Source organism: Papio anubis, chromosome 7, assembly GCF_008728515.1.
Source record: "Papio anubis isolate 15944 chromosome 7, Panubis1.0, whole genome shotgun sequence".
Classification (NCBI taxonomy): Eukaryota; Metazoa; Chordata; class Mammalia; order Primates; family Cercopithecidae; genus Papio; species Papio anubis.
In genome coordinates this window covers 137,769,862-137,785,396 of record NC_044982.1, presented here as the reverse complement: position 1 = coordinate 137,785,396, position 15,535 = coordinate 137,769,862, and the positions used below count along the sequence as shown (strand labels likewise).

Sequence of the window (15,535 nt, the reverse complement as noted above, 5' to 3'; positions counted from 1 at the left end):
AATTAATATGTGAGGCTTTGGTGCTATCGTGAAGTTGTTAGCTGGCTGCTTTGTAGTTTCTACTGTGTCGTTGGTTTATAGTATCTGTGGTCTATATACTCAAGGGTGTTTCTGTGGTAGAAGGTATCCTTCTTTTGTTTTCTCTTTTAGAATTCCCTTAAAGATCTCTTACGAGATGGGTCTAGTGGCAATGAATTCCCTTAGTGCTTGCTTGTCTAGAAAATATTTTATTTCTCCTTTGCTTATGAAGTTTAGTTTGGTGTAATATGAAATTCTTGGTTGGAATTTCGTTTCTTTTAGAATTCTGAAAATAGGCCCCCAATCTCTCCTGGCTTATAAATTTCTGCTGAGAAGTCTGCTATATTCTGAAGGTGTTCCCTTTTTACAAGATCTGGCTTTTTTCTCTATCCGCTTTTAAGATTTTTAAGATTTTTTCTTTAGCACTGACCTTGGAAAGTCTGGTGAGTATGTGCTTTCGTGATGTTCATTTTGTATAGTATCTCGCAGGTGTTCTCTGGATTTCTTGAATCTGGTTGTCTACGTCTCTAACAAGATAATAAGACTAGGGACACTTTTTGAATTATTCCTTCAAATATGTTTTCTGTGTTATATACTTTTTCTCCTCTCTCAAGAATGCCAGTAATTTATAGGTTTGGTCACTTTACATAATCCTGTATTTCTCAAAGATTTTGTTCATTTTTCTTAATTCTTGTTTTTTTTTAAATTTTTTTGTCAGATTTGGTTATTTTAAAAGACTGGTCTTTAAGCTCTGAAATTTTTTCTTCTGCTTGGCACAGTCGATTAATAAAACTTTCAACTGTATTTTGAAAATTTTAATTGAGTTTTTCAATTCCAGAAGCTCTGATTGATTTCCTAAGATGTGTATCTCTTACTTCATTTCCTGAATTGATTTAGGAGTTTCTTTGTGTTGACTTTCAACACACTCCAGTGCCTGTGGTTAAGGCTGTTGAGCAAGACGGAAGAGTGACTGTATTTTCACTTACATGAAAATAGCTCTACCCAATACAATTTTATTTGTTGCCTGGCAGAGGCCATCCTAGGAAGTTTCTACCCAGTTAAGGCCTCATTTTGGTGTTGTTTCCATTGTGTTCCTGAGGGCAACTCACTTTACTCCAGAAGAGAAATGTAATAGTGATGTATGTATATTCAAACAGTAACTAACAGAATGGCCAGTTTATCCACTGGAATTTCCTGCTCTCAATTTATTGTTGTGGCAACCTAGAGTCTGAAAGATAGCATTGTCTTCAGGCATCACATGATATCCACGAGATCTGATCACACTACACAAATTACCCTGTATTCAGGAATTTCCTAAATGACATTGCTGGAATAGGTGTCCATATGAACTACAGTTTTCCTGATATGAATCAATTCTGCATGGTATTATTTAAAAATAAAACATCCTTAGGCTGAATCCAGGTTACTTCCAAATTTTGGCTTTGAGATTTCATTCTGCATAGTAATATTTTTTATCATTTAATAAACATTCAATATTAACACATTAGTTCTCAAATCTAAAAGGAAAGTAGTGGAAGCCTCATTTTAAATAATTGAAGCAGGGAAGAACTAAACCTTATGAAATCTCATATTGAATGTTTCAGCATGACTTAAAAAAATGATTGTACAAAGAATATTTTAGAAGCATTAATGTAATCAAAGAAAATTACCATAATCCCATTCTCCAAAAAATAAAAATTATTTTCATTTTTCTGTGTCTTTCCATCCGTTACATACAAATACATATTTTACAATATTGTTATAACAGTATGGTTGCTTTCTTTACCCAACATACTATCATGATTTCTTTATGCATTCAAGTTTTATAATAATTATTTTAATTTTTGCAAAAGGTTACACTGAGTGTACATACCTAAGGTGCCCTATTTCCCTGATAATATAGCATGGTCCAAACTTTGTTGGATTTCTTTATGTGAAATCACCAGTTTCTCCTCTCATCCCCAATTGTGTGTTCCAATATGACACTTTCCCCACAAGGGCCTAGCAAAGGAGGACTGTAATTCTTTTATCTGAAATCCCTCTGAATTTGAAGGAAAGATAACCCTGGTCTTGCTTAGCTAGGACTTGGAGTGATACGCATGATTGAAAATAGAGGTGGTGGTCCTATTCATTACATAAACAAGAAGTCTGCAATCTCAGTCGTGCCAGGTTTCCATCTTTATCGTTTTTCCTCACTTTGGCTGTCACAGACTGTGAAGGAGTCTGGCAGCCGTCAAATAAAAGGTTCAGCAATCTTCCTGAAATGACTGAAACTTGAAGGTATCAAGTTACTTTCAATGCCCGCCTTACTCCCTCCTGCTACATCAAGTGATTGAACGTCTAAAATCTTTTCTGAGTAAAAGTTGCAGAAAATTGAATATTATTCTTCTTTTAAAATGATTAATACAACCAATGATACCCTTTTTCTAAAGTATAAATGGTGTTGAGCTGCTTAAACTTATTTGCATACAGCTATTACCTGCTACTGTTTAATTTCTTCCTCAGGTGCCTGTTAGAACGTCAAAGATTTTATTTTTCTACAAAGTTATTGTGTTCTCTTGAGTATCGCTTCCATGATTATTTGTGAGGGAGGTGATATATTTGTCACTTTGAACAAATTTTGGATTTTCTTTGACTTGTACATTTATTATATGCTATTGGTATTGAAACCAAGAATTATGTTTTCTTTTTTTTTTTGAGACGGAGTCTCGCTCTGTCGCCCAGGCTGGAGTGCAGTGGCACGATCTCCACTCACTGCAAGCTCCGCCTCTGGGGTTCATGCCATTCTCCTGCCTCAGCTTCCCAAGTAGCTGGGACTATAGGTGCCCGCCACCATGCCCAGCTAATTTTTTGTATTTTTCATAGAGACGGGGTTTCACCGTGTTAGTCAGGATGGTCTTGATCTCCTGACCTCGTGATCCGCCCACCTCGGCCTCCCAAAGTGCTGGGATTATAGGCGTGAGCCACCGTGCCCGACAATTTTATTTCTTATAAAGTGTTAATTTTGAACATATGACTTTATTGAAATGAACTAGGAAGCCATATGTTCCTTATAAACTCATTCTAATTGTAAAATTTGGTCATGGGTGTACATTTGTGCTGTATAATGAAGTTCTGGGTGGTATGATGTTGGTGTTCATGGAAATCTTAACATTTTCTTGTACAACTCAGTGGTGATGGTTTTCAGTTGATATCTGTTGATGTGTGTTGATGAATATCTTAACTTTTATTCTTTTTAGACACTTAAAACCATACATTTTTTTTCCCAATTAGAAAAAACAGAATACTTAGACCCTGTAAATTATGAATAATGGTTATATTCTACTCCTTGGGGATGAATGTGGCAACATGTTTTTCAATTCCACCACCTGAATTGGTCTCATACTCTATATTCCCATGCACTACTACATGGTTAGCCACTGAATGGAAGATTCATTTGGGGACAAATAACATAGTCCTTTTCTGGGACTTCACAACACTGCTTGGGATGTAACAAACTAAGACCTTCTCAACTCAAGACTCTGGGGTCTTTCATCTCCCTTTATAATCACAGAATATTGGAGAAACCAAGGGGTCTTAGAAATTGTAGGATCAAATTTAATTATGTTAGAAATGAAGAAATGGAAGCTTCTAGAAGTGAAGTACCTTGCCTTTGAGAGACTGAGTGCCTGTGAGAGACTCAGGAAAAGAATGGCCCAGTGGCAAATTTCATATTTATTTGCAAAAGTATTGTCCTAGAATTGAAACCAAGAGGTTAATTTGATCTGGTCTGCCTGCCCTGCTTGCTTTTGGTCACTTGCTTTTTGTTATTTTATTTTTATTTTCCTTTTTCCATAAAGCTGAAAGCCATGCTGCTGAACGCAAAACTTAACCTTTACTGGCTACTTCATAGATAACATTCATAGTTCACTAAAACAACACTTCTGTTGCTTTTCAGAAACTTGGGCCAGCTCCTGTCCAATTCAAACTGGTTGAGACCACCAACTCTTGAGCTGGGCCTGTGCAAGTGCGCAACAAGTGGCCTTTTGACCTTGGAGGGCCAAAAACTTTACCCTCAGGTTGTGCTAACACAATTTTCTATACATATATACTACAAAATGCTATGAATCCTGACTATGCTTGCACAGAATGAACCTGTTACTTCATTTTCCCCATTGCCAATCACCTTTCCCCACACCTTAGGCCACCCCATTTCCCTAACCCAGAAATATCCCTAAGCCTTATTTTAGGGGAAGTGGATGTGAGAGCTGTTCTCCTGCCTCCTTGCCTGGCAGCTTTGCCAATAAATCTTTTTTCTTTTGCAAAACCCATGTCACAGTGATTGATTCACTGTGCATGGGCAGAACAGACCTGGACCTCAGTGATAACAGAATGAAGCTTCAGGAGGCTTTGCTGTCTACCCTGTATGCCCTAGAGATAGTCTTTGGAGTATTCTCAGAGTTGTTTCTGAGCATCTCAGGCTTAAGGTGAAATGCCCATTATATACATAATGCTAATTGTATAATAAGTAAAAGGAAGCTAGGCAGCAAGCTGTGGCCAGAATCTCCTACTGTATACACTAAAATTCACTTAGTTTTTAATCCTAAAAACTAAATTATTGAAATAAGCTTATTAGCATGTGGCCTAATCTGATCTTAAAGCAGTTATATTCTGTTTAATGTTTACCTTTGCCTATACGTAAAATATTTTAATGTTAGATTTGTAGTTTACCCAACATCCATGTATCAAAAAGAATTTTTTTAAGTTTATAAGCACATGTGACTTATTCTATAGGAAATAACATTGTTGGAATCTTACCCAGATTCTAAATGGCCTATAATTATATGTAAAATAGGATTGCAATTCTAGTAAGTTTCACTATTTAATACATCATTAGCAGCAGTTTTGTAGTATACTCAGGAAATTGAGGGAACAGGGCAATTGAAAACATTAACACTTATTCAAGTAAAATAATTCAACAAAATTGCCAGGATTTTATTAGGCATCGAAACACAAAAAGAAGTAGAGACATGGTGTTTTGCTGTTAAGAAATTAGTAATAATGAGAAGTGACAACAGTGTTGAAATAGGAGACAGAAGAACTATAAAATTTAGGAATAAAGACTGTAATAGCTTAGTGATTTGTGCTTTTAGTGCAGGGTTGTTTAAAAGTGGATGAAGGTGCTTCTCCATTCTACTATAGCATTCTATGCATAGGACAGATTACTGATGACCCTACTTCCTGTCTTTGCTATTGGATTGCTTAGCACCCTTGTACTAGTATCAGTGCTGGTATGTAACAGGTATTTGGTAAAACAAACAGCAAATGTTTACTGTTCTTTGCCTACTGAACAAGTATTCTTATTAGTATCTAGGTGCAGTTGAGTTATAGATTTCATCCTGAGAAGCTTAGTTATTATCACAAAGTTAATTAGTTTTTGCTATATTGTTTAAGAAGTCAGAGAAGTATTGATAACCTTCAATGAAAACTTCCATTAAAATGGATAACACTGGCTAGGCATGGTTGCTCACGCCGGTAATCCCAACACTTTGGGAGGCTGAGGTGGGTGGATCACCTGAGGTCAGGAGTTCAAGACCAGCCTGGCCAACATGGTGAAACCCTGTCGCTACTAAAAATATAGAAATTAGCTGGGCACGGTGGCAGGTGCCTGTAGTGCCAGCTACTTGGGAGGCTGAGGCAGGAGAATCACCTGAACCTGGAAGGCAGAGGCTGCAGTGAGCTGAGATTGCGCCATTGCACTCCAGCCTGGGTGATAAGAGCGAAACTCTGTCTCAAAAAAAAAAAAAAGGTTAACATAAAAAGTTTTAGTGCTTCAAATGATCAGCTTTAGTTATCTGGAAAATTTAATTATGGGCCACAGTTCACTCCCTGGTAAGGCTGGATAAACAAGTTGTTGATTTATAGAAATTCCAGCATTTTCATAATTTATGTCCTTTAACGGAGACAGCTCCAAGAGTTGCTTCATTCACCCCTCTACCCTCCACAAAGCTATTCCAAATAAATATACAAACTTTGGGTTTGCTTTACAAATACATGTTCAAGACAAGTTCCTTAGCTCTCTGCTTGAAACTTAATTGAATATCCAAGTCCTTCATATAAAGATAGAATTTCTGGAACTCCCACTTTGAAATTTGATATATCACTAAAAAAACAGAAAACAGATACATGTGAGGCAACCACAAAAAGGAGCCAGTTTCATTTTTCCTTCAATAAACAGGACTTTAGCTCTAAACTAGAATATAGGTTTCTACTTTCTGAAATTTTAGAGCACCTCACAGAGGTTGGAAGTGATTTTTGTGGGGTGAATGCATGGTAATAGAGTAGGTTTTGTTTACTTTCTCCTTTGCCTGTCCACCTCCTAAGAGAGGAGTAGGTTGGGAGAACACAGAATTATCATCTGATCAATATTTACTTGAGGTATTGCTTTTGAGTCCTAAATTCCAAGCATTCAAAAGGTTTGGCTTTTCTACCTGATGTTATTGACCAACAATATTTATGGCAAGAGGGTTTTTACCCCAGCCTTTGATAATCATTTAAACTATTTGAAAATGAAGTTTTCTTCTATTTGATACAAATGTGGCTTTACCACATTTCTCTTAAATTGAACAAACCAAGCTATTACCAACTCTCCAGAATGAGAATTCATATTTCCCCCCTTATTTTTCTGTTGAGTCATGTTTATAATCTAAAGCCCAAATTGTGCTTTAAAAAATGATGTAACTCACTCCTTGGAACCTGATTACCTAAAGCAACTTAAGTCTTTGATTTAATTCACTAGCTAGTGTTAATAACAAGTTGGTGATTTGTAGTCTGTATCTTGTGTATTTTATTAAAATAAAATCCCTAACCAGAACTTAAACTGAGTTTGTAAGAAAAAATAGCCAGATATTACATTTTTAAAATTGTCTCTGGCTCAAGGTGGCTGACAAAACTTAAAATACTCATACTCATTCATGTGAAACAAAATCCCTTTGTTCATCAAGTTCTTATAAAATTATTATTTTCATTTTCATTTTAAAACTCAATCTCCCCTCTTAACTGGCAGAGTTTATAAAAGGAATAAACTATCAATTTACTCATCAAAGTTTAGAATAGCTTCAAGTGTAAGCCATCTAAAAATAAAATAAAATGTCTTTCTCTTTTCTAAGAGCAAAATTTAAATACTTGGTATATCCTTTATTTTACTATGCCTTCCCAATATTTTTATGCTTATACTCTATTACTTAAGTTTTAAATGCATTTTTAAAAATCTGAAATTGGTTCCTTTATGGAATCCCTGGGGGCCAAGTAGAGGAGTTATTAGGTTATTTTAGGTATTTGATATATGATAGCATCAAAGGGAATTAAGCAGAGATTCACTGATCAGAAATATTCTAACTGTAAAAAGGCAATCACAGACTTTTAGACAGAGGTAGGTTACTAATAGTCATTGACCTTTAGTGACCTCTGGGCTTATACAGAGAGTGACTAGCTTTTTTCTATGGGTTGAAACCATGTGTATGGATCAAAACGCTGCATGTTGCTGAAAGTATTTTTCTGTAAGCAAAAATGATAAACAAAACAAAACAAAACACAGAATAACCCAAAACTAGAATGAAAGGGGGAAAAAAAGTCTAACCAAAACAAAATGAGAGGGAGAATTTAAGAATTTAGATGGGAAAGTAACTTTGTCGGTAACTTTGTTGGATGGATGAATAAGGTAATATGTAAACTCTTAAGCCCCTAAACTTCTAAAATTAGAAGGCTGCACGTGACAAAGTAAAATACAGTTCTGTGTGTGTTGGCTGTCTGATATCCCTAGGTGGCATATCAAGTTCTATAGAGTAAATTAAACTTTTCTTCTTATTCAAGGCAGTGTTGTTCATAGTACTTTCTGTGACGATGGAAATGTTTGACGTTTGCATTGTCCAATAGTCACATATGGTTGATGAGCACTTATACTTAATTTTATTAATTTAAATAACCACACATGGCTAGTGGCTACCCAACTGGACAGTGCAGGTCTAGAATGATGACAAACATCATAAATACCTGTGTGCGCATACTTATATCTCTTTGAATTTTCCTCTAAATAATATATATTGCATTTTGGGTAATGTTGTAAAAGTATCATTGACTGTATCACATACTAATTCTCGATCTATTAAACACTGTTAAGTTTTTACTTGGAGATGCTACCAAGGTTATAAGAATAGTGGGGGAAAGCAAATAGTTTAAACTGTCTTTTATGGGCTAGTTCCACAAAACTGAGCTTAAAAGTAAGAACAAATCGTTCATCTCTTAAAACAACAGATTCAGAACCCCTATGAGGGTACTGTGATTTGTCTTTTTCCATAATCTAATTTTTTACTTAGGTGGGTCTTCCTGCACCATTTGCCTTTTATAATCCCTAACACTCAGGAAGCTTCTCTCTTATTTGCTCCAGGGTGAATATGACTTTTCCTTTCCTAACAGTGCTCTCTGAGATATGCAAGCCAAAGACAAAGTGAGCTGGGCCAACAGTAGGGATAAATGAGAGTGAGTAAGTACAAAGGACAGACTACTGATAGGCTCATCCTAATCCACTGCATGGAACAGGTTTCTCTGTGTGCATCACATTCCCCCTTAAAAGCACGTTATTAAGGCCACCATGTACCGCTAAGCACATACATGCTACACAGTTCTTAGAGGGACCACACTGGCCAGTGCATATCCTACTCAACCATATGCTGTGGTTTGCTCTCTATAATCAATTAATTTTTCTCATTCTCTCCTATAGAAATCACCCATTGTGTAGATCATTTATTTTTGTTAGCCTTGTTTGCAATTATTTGAATTCATGTAGTAGAGAAATAAGAACTGCATAGGTACAGTGTGTGATTATACACTGGTTCTATACAAATAAAATATTTAGAGTTTTAAATGTCTTCCACACAATGCAAAAATGACTACTAGCTATGGAATTGTTAGTTTAATTCAGTACTTAGCCACTCCTTTTAGATCATGTTCAAGTCTTTCCCGGAAGATATGGAAAGAAGATATGGCCAATTCCGTCCAAACTCTAGAGCATGCAACTCTAAGTCATGGCAGCAAATGAGATCTTACCATAGGACAATGTTGATTTTTTTTCTAAAACATGTAATTCCCATATAGTTTTTAAAAATCTGCTTCCATCTAATCGACTATTGGAGATCTAGAAGAAAAGTAGTGAGCAATCAATGGATTGTTTTCTCTGTAATGGTGAGAACTGAAACTAACACACATACTGTCCCAAGTTGGGTTTTCCGGAAAGTGGACCTAGAGACAGAGATCAGCGTGTAGGACGCTTACTTGAGTGCTCTTGGAATCAACACCTGTGGTTTCAAGGGACTAAAGTAACATCGGGCAGACAGAAAAGTTGAACTGTGATAACAGTTCCAATGGATGTCTCAGCTGACCCTATAGTGGGTCTGAAGCTCAGATGACCCTTCAGAATTGTTCTGAATTGGGGCCAAAGGGCCATATCTTTATACTTCACCTTAATCAGTGGATGTGGGCTAGCTTGGGAAGGGAATATGGTCTAGTTGTCTACTGCTATATAACAAACAACCTCAAACTTAGGGATGTAAAACAACTCTGATTTATATTATTACCTCTGTAGTTCCAGGTGTTGACTGGGCTCAGCTAGGCTATTCTAAGATGGAGTCTATCATGTAGTTGAGGTCAGTTGTTGGCTGGGACTGGAGTCATCTCAAAGATTTCCTCATTTATGTGTCTGGGGCTGATACTTGCTGTGGCTCATCCTCAGCTGTGACTGCTAACCGGAACATGGACTCTCCATATGGTCTGAACTTCTTACTAATACAGCAGCTAGTTCCAAGACCAAGCATCCCAAGGGCAAGAGTGAAACAGGCAGAAGCTGTAAAGCCATTTATCACCTTGTCTCGAAGTTACGAAGTCACACTCTAATGGTTGAGGAAATGACAAAAGACTGTCCAAATTCAAGGGCAGTGGACATTGGTGCTATCTCTTGATGGAAGAATTGGTGACGTCACATGTAACAGGAGCATTTGGGAAGGGCAATATTGTTATGGCCTCTTGAAAAATATAATCTGCCATAGGACTCACCTTAAGTAAGTCCACTATCATCAGCTGAGGAAATGCTTGTAGGGTATTGGTAGCCAAGGATCTTCTGCCTTCAGTATTGTCCCAACCCAGCAGCTGAAGAATGTCTTTTATTTTTCTTTATCTAGGCTTCAGAGCATCTACCGTATTTATTTTCCTGTTCCTGTGTTATGCATAATTTTTTGTCTCTATGTTTAACAATATTGAGAGTAAGCAAAAATAACTTAGTTGCTTGCTCCAGAATATCCTTTTCCCTGAAGATAAGACTGTGAACAAACTAAAATAGCTTGCTCATCACAGTTCACTTGAAGACCTTTGCTCCACTGGTCTCTCCAATCCAAAATTATAATATCATAACCTCTACCGAATCCCAAGTGCCGTTCCCTATCTTGCAAAGCCTGCCTCAAAATCACCTACCTCAGGTCTTAAAACCCCATAAATATCCTCCTGGAATTTCTCGGTTTTGAGACATTCCTAAAGCTCTGTTATATTGGTGTTCTGTCTTACTGCAATCAGTGTATTCAACTTAGCTTTGCTTGGTCAACAAGTTATTCTGGTAGTCTTTTAGGGGAGTCAACAGCAGACAATGACAAAAATAGTATCTAAGTATTCTTTTTCTTAGTGCAGCTTCAGAAGAACTTGGTTCTATGGTGAGTTGACAAAATGAGGACGTCATCATTTCAGCAAAAAATGGAAATAGTTGCCAATTCAGCCACTGACAGTGTGGAAAGTCAAATTCCTCCAACAAAATCAAAGGGACTTGACATTTATTTAGTCCAATTCATCTGCTTAATATGAATGGAGAAGAGGCTCAAATTTGGGCTCAAATTAGAGTAAATTATTTTCCTATACTGCTGAAGAGTCCTCTTCAGTGCAATCAAAGGTTTTATGTTTCCTCTCTGATCCTCATCTTCCTTCTTCCTTTCTGTTTGGGATCACACCGTGTCTCCATTTTTCCTCTTTTCAGACAATTAGAGGAAGTATCAATTCTCCATCATATTTTGGCAGAGGGAGTCTTTTATCTCTGTGTTGCCACAGGATTTTTAGGCCTGTATGTTTTGAACAAAAATGTATTTTTTAAAGATCTCATTTTTCATCAAGTTAACTAACATGTGCTTTCTATTATCTGAAAAATCTCATTAACGGATAATTTTATGACATTGACACCCAATTTTTGAAGTTGAAGGAAAATGGAGAATAAGGGTTTTTTCTTTTGTAAAATCTCATAAATAATGGAACAAACTTTCTTGCAGTATAGGCTGCAAGGTAAAAAGATATTTTACCTTGTATATATTGGAAAAATAACTAGATGGGAGGGTTCTGGATTTGATGTTTTTTTCAGATATTTGCATTTCAGCTAATTTATCCTTTTAAAAATATGATTGCATTACCAGGTTCTTACCATATATTAATTAAGTAGTCATTGACTTGAAATGAAAAATACAATTGATAGTCACTTTGGCAACAACTTACAAGTTGTTATTCACATATTGGTTAATGGGAAAAATATGTGTGTTCATGTGATGAAGATTATTGGAAATCATTATATAAATAATGGTAAAAAGAATACAGAGCTGGTGACGCTTCTGGAGTCTCAGAGTTCTTTTTTTCACTGTTGACAATTTTCTTCTCCCACATCACAGATAATTCACAACAGATTATTTCTTTGCATAGCTTTTATTTTTATGCTAGGATAAGTGCTGATATATCCCACATTATTTTCAATTGTTGAGTTTAAACAAATCATTCCTGGACACTATTTACATGTTTAAAAAGTCTGCGTATGCATGTGTGATAGTGGAAGCATGTGTTTATAGTAACAATGTACTCATTATGACACTACACTGAGTTCAGATTTTTCTAAACTGCAACAAAATGTGAATGTTTAAAACTCATGTTACAAATACAGATATGGCTTATACACTTTTCTTTTTAACAAGACCCATGCAGACTACACCAACATTTTGGCTCTGAGTTTTCAATTTTTAAAATAACTTTCATTTCTCATGTTAAAAAAATTATTAAAATTTTGGGTATTCTTTGGTTAGCTTAGTCTCAACACCTAAAGGGCTTGAGGTGGCTTATAAAAATATAGACAAAGTATGAAGGGAGAATTAGGAGTTCTAAATATATTTTATCCAATATTCTGCAGTTTAAAGATACAACATGCATTCAGCTCTAAATCCTAGCTAGACATCAAAGTTTTTCTTCTGTTTTACTCATAATTCAAATATTAAGTGATCGAGTTTTTAATAAAACTCGAAAGATCATTCAAAAATTATATTTAAATGTTCTGCTAATGAATTAGTGTACATTAACTAGTAATCAAGTTTATTACTTTATAAATACACATTTAAAATCATGTCAGAAGACATAAGCACTCCTGTGATGTGAAATTTCATTGACTCCCTCCAGTCCTCTCCATACATACCTCCAATCTACTCAATGTTTACATGTGAATCCTTACACATTGACAATAATGTCATCCTCCCTCTTGTGATTTAGGCAAATCACTCCTTATCAATAGAAATATTACCTGTGGGGTTGCAGAATGTGGAGGTTTTGGTTAAAGAGGACAAAATTTTAGTTAGGAGGGATAAATGATAAGTATTTAAGGTGATGAATATGTTAATTAGCTTGATTCAGTCATTCCACAATGTATACATATATCATAACATCACTTTTTACCCCACAAATATATACAATTGTAATTTGTCAATTAAAAAATTAATTTACAAACAAAGTAAACAATGTTGCCTATGGTGTAAAATTATTTTTTTAACTTTTATTTTAGGTTCAGGGGTACATGTGCACGTTTGTTACCTAGGTAAATTGATGTAACAAGGATTTGGTGTATAGATTATTTCACCACTGGGGTAAGAAGCATAATACTCAGTAGGCAGTTTTTTGATCCTCACCCTCCTCCTTTCCTCCACCCTCAAGTAGGTCCTGGTGTCTGTTGTTCCCTGCTTTGTGTCCACATGTACTCAATGTTTAGCTCCCACTTATTAGTGAGAACATGTGGTTTTGGTTTTCTGTTCCTGCATTAGTTCACTTAAGTTAATGGCCTCCAGCTCCATCCATATTGCTGCAAAGGACATGATCTTGTTAGTTTATAGCTGCACAGTATTCCTCGGTGTATATGTACCGCGTTTTCTTTACCTAGTCCTGTTGATGGGCATCTAGGTTGATTCCTTGTCTTTGCTATTGTGAATAGTGTTGCAAGGAGCATATGCATGAATGTATCCTCCTGGTAGAATGATTTATATTCCTTTGGGTATGTACTCTATAACAGTATTGCTGAGTTGAATGGTAATTCTGCTTTGAGTTCTTTGAGAAATTGCCAAACTGCTTTCCACAATGGTTGAACTAATTTACATTCCCACCAGCAGTGTATAAGCATTCCTTTTCTCTGCAACCTCTCCAGGATCTGTTGCTTTTTGACTTTTCCATAGTAACCATTCTAACTGGTCTGAGATGGTACCTCATCGTGACTTTGATTTGCATTTCTCTAATTATTAGTGATGTTGAGCATGTTTTCATATGCTTGTGGGTTACGTGTATGTCTTCTTTTGAAATGTGTTCATTCATGTCTTTTGCCCACTTCTTAATAGGGTTGTTTGTTTTGTGCTTGTTGATTTAAGTTCCTTATTGACATAGTTTGGTTCTGTGTCCCCACCCAAATCTCATGTTGAATCATAATCCCCATGTGTTGGGGGAGGGTTCTGGTGGGAGGTGATTGGATCATGGGGGTGGATTTCCCTCCTGCTGTTCTCATGATAGTGAAAGTTCTCATGAGATACGCTAGTTTAAAAGTGTATGGCACTTCCCCCTTCACTCTCCTACCACCATGTGAAGAAGGTTCTTGCTTCCCCTTCACCTTGTGCCATGACTGTAAGTTTCCTGAGGCTCCCCAGTCATGCTTCCTGTCAAACCTGCAGAACTGTGAGTCAGTTAAATCTTTTCTTCATAAATTACCCAGTTTCAGGTAGTTCTTTATAGCAGCATGAGAACAGAATAATACACTTACAGATTCTGGACACTGGATCTTTGTTACATGCATAGTTTGCAAATATTTCTACCCATTCTGTAGGTTGTCTGTTTACAGAGTAAACCTTTTGCTGTGCAGAAGGTCTTCAATTAGATTTCATTTGTCAATTTTTATTTTTCTTGCAGTTGCTTTTGGCATCTTTATCATGAAATCTTTGCCATTTCCCATGTTCAGAATGTCCTAGGTTATCTTCCAGAGTTTTTTATAGGTTTAGGTTTTACATTTAAGTCTTTAATCCATCTTAAGTTGATTTTTGTATGTGGTGTATGGAAGGGGTCCAGTTTCAATCTTCTGCATATAGCTAGCCAGTTTCTCAGCATCATTTATTGAATAGGGAGTCCTTTCCCCATTACTTGTTTTGTCAACTTTGTCGAAGATTAGATGGTTGTAAGGTGCAGCATTATTTCTGAGCTCTCTCTTCTGTTCCATAAGTCTTTGTGTCTGCTTTCATATCAGTGCCATGCTGTTTTGGTTATTGTAGCCTTGTAGTGGAGTTTGAATTTGGGTAACATGATTCCTCCAGCTTTGTCCTTTTTGCTTAAGATTGTCTTGGCTATTCAAGCTTTTTGGTTCAACATAAATTTTAATATAGTTTTTCCTAATTATGTGAAGAATGTCATTGGTAGTTTGATAGGAATAGCACTGAATCTGTAAATTGCTTTGGGCAGTATGCCCATTTAAACGGTATTGATTCTTCCTATTCACAATCATTGAATGTTTTTTTTCCATTTGTTTGTGTCATCTCTGATTTCTTTGAGCAGTGTTTTGTAATTATTATTGTAGAGATCTTTTGCTTACATGGTTAGATGTATTCCTAGGTATTTTGTTCTTTTTGTGGCTATTGTCATTGGGAATGCAGACTTGATTTGATTCTCAGCTTGGATGTTGTTGGTATGTGGGAATGCTATTGATTTTTGTACATTGATTTTGTATCCTGAAACTTTGCTGAAGTTGTTTATCGGCTTAAGGAGCTTTTGGGCAGAGACTATTGGTTTTTCTACATGTAGGATCATGTTGTCTATAAACAGGGATAGTTTAACTTCCTCTCTTCTTATTTGAATGCCTTTTACTTCTTTCTCTTGTCTGATTGCTCTGGCCAGGACTTCCAATACTATGTTCAATAGGAGTGTTGAGAGTGGGTATCCTTGTCTTGTTCTGGTTTTCAAGGTGAATGCTTCCAGCTTTTGTCCATTCAGTATGCTGTTTGCTGTGGATTTGTCATAGATGGCTCTTATTATTTTGAAGTATGTTCCTTCAATGTCTAGTTTGATGAGGGTTTTTATCATGAAGGGATGTTGAATTGTATCAAAAGCCTTTTTTGCATGTATTGAGATAATCTTTTGGGCTTGTTTTTTATTTATTTATTTATTTATTTATTTATTT

General features: G+C 36.1%; 2 protein-coding genes across 5 annotated transcripts in view; one reads left to right on the top strand and one right to left on the bottom strand.

Moving 5' to 3' along the window:
• Positions 1-15,535, bottom strand: part of LOC116275848 (protein FAM227B) — a 290,793-nt gene that overhangs the window by 17,877 nt on the left and 257,381 nt on the right. The window lies entirely within an intron of this gene.
• Positions 1-15,535, top strand: part of GALK2 (galactokinase 2) — a 244,345-nt gene that overhangs the window by 190,429 nt on the left and 38,381 nt on the right. The gene's annotated exons all lie outside the window — the stretch shown is intronic.